Raw genomic sequence first — 2,306 nt, 5'->3', positions numbered from 1 at the left:
CTTACGGAATTGGAACCGTATGTCCCTTTCGTTCAAAATTATTCAAGTTTTTTTAATTATGACAATAATATAATATTTTAGTTACTTTTTTTACTTGAAAATTTTCGGCATTTCGCCTTGAAACTTAGGACCGACTAACTCGTGATCAACCACTGTTCACACGAAACCCTTCTCCACTTCAGTCCTCCAAGGTCTCATTCGATTATTGCTACTACCACCAAGATCTGTACCAATGACGGCTCCATGCATGGCTTACGCCAAACACTTCTAAGCACACCATTGTACCTTCCTACTCACTAAAGTTTCAAAATTATATATTACAAGTAATATAAATCATCTACTTTAGCGGTAATGTTATAGGTATACAACTTAAGCGCCATCCATTTTAAGGGCTAGTTGCTTCGGCAGGTGAGTTGTACACACTCCTTAGCGGATTTCGACTCCAGATGATCACCGCTCCTGCTGTTTTAAGCAACCAACGCCTTTCATGGTTTCTGATGAGTTGTTAATTTGGGCACCGGTAACATTACGTTTGGTTCATCCACAGCGCCAGTTCTGCTTACCAAAAGTGGCCCACTGGGCACATTATATCATAACCTTAAACTTCATATCAAGAAAGTTAAGGTTCTTACCCATTTAAAGTTTGAGAATAGGTTAAGATCGTTTCGACCCTAAGGCCTCTAATCATTCGCTTTACCAGATAAGATTATTTATACAACAGTTAAAATGCACCAGCTATCCTGAGGGAAACTTCGGAAGGAACCAGCTACTAGATGGTTCGATTGGTCTTTCGCCCCTATACTCAAATTCTGACAATCGATTTGCACGTCAGAACTGTTTCGGTCTTCCATCAGGGTTTCCCCTGACTTCAACCTGATCAAGTAATAGTTCACCATCTTTCGGGTCACAGCATATATGCTCAAGGTACGTTCCAGTTAGAGGCATAAATAATATAAATATTATTATACATAACTATATAGAACGCCCCGGGATTGCGTTAATCAACTTATAAATATGTTAAAAAACTAATATCCCAATAATAGTCAAGTTAATTACGCTATTAGGTTTATATCCCAATAACTTGCACATATGTTAGACTCCTTGGTCCGTGTTTTCAAGACGGTCCCGAAGGTATCCTGAATCTTTCGCATTGTTAATCATACAAGTGCTTATAATAAACATAAAAATCAATGATAATCATGCCATTATATAATCCGAAAAATTAACGCACTGTACTCATATAATCTATCAGCACTTTATCAAATTTTTGAAATTTATTTTATGTTAAAATGCAAGCACTCTAATTTAAATAAACTCTTATCAAAATTGTTTGATAAATTCCATACATGCTTGCTAATAGATTACAATGTCCTTATATGGAAAAATGCACACTATCGTTATAATATTGATTAAATATTACAATTTCTAATGATGAATTTTCCATAACGGATATTCAGGTTCATCGGGCTTAACTCTAAGCAGTTTCACGTACTATTTAACTCTCTATTCAGAGTTCTTTTCAACTTTCCCTCACGGTACTTGTTTACTATCGGTCTCATGGTTATATTTAGTTTTAGATGGAGTTTACACCCACTTAGTGCTGCACTATTCAAGCAACACGACTCTTTGGAAACATCATCTAATAATCATTAACGTTATACGGGCCTGGCACCCTCTATGGGTAAAATGGCCTCATTAAGAAGGACTTAAATCGTTAATTTCTCATACTAGAATATTGACGTTCATACACTGCATCTTCACATTTGCCATATAGACAAAGTGACTTAGTGCTGAACTGATTTCTTTTCGCTCGCCGCTACTAAGAAAATCCTTGTTAGTTTCTTTTCCTCCCCTAATTAATATGCTTAAATTCAGGGGGTAGTCCATATGAGTTGAGGGTTGTTTAATTACACTTATAGACAATTCTCTGCCTATTTTGAAATATACTATTTTTTTCTTGAAGGTCCATAATATTCACAAAATTATTCTTTATACCATATTCGTTAATAAGAGGCAATTCTAGTTTATAAAATAATATATTTTTATGCTAGACATTCCTCAATATTATTTGAAATGAATAAAGAACATATAATTCTTCAAATTTCTCATGCAACAGAGTTTTAGTATTTTCATTTATTAATTCATATTATGAATATCTTAAGCGAGAACTTTTTAGATTCACACTTATATTATCCAATAATATACAATGTGCTTAAAATTCCGAAAAATTTTAAAACAACTTATTTAGCATAGTCTTACAACCCTCAACCATATGTAGTCCAAGCAGCACTAAAAAATTAATTTAA

The sequence above is a fragment of the Drosophila albomicans genome, unplaced genomic scaffold (genome assembly GCF_009650485.2).
Source record: "Drosophila albomicans strain 15112-1751.03 unplaced genomic scaffold, ASM965048v2 utg000380l_pilon, whole genome shotgun sequence".
Classification (NCBI taxonomy): Eukaryota; Metazoa; Arthropoda; class Insecta; order Diptera; family Drosophilidae; genus Drosophila; species Drosophila albomicans.
Note: the sequence above shows the minus strand (reverse complement) of the source record.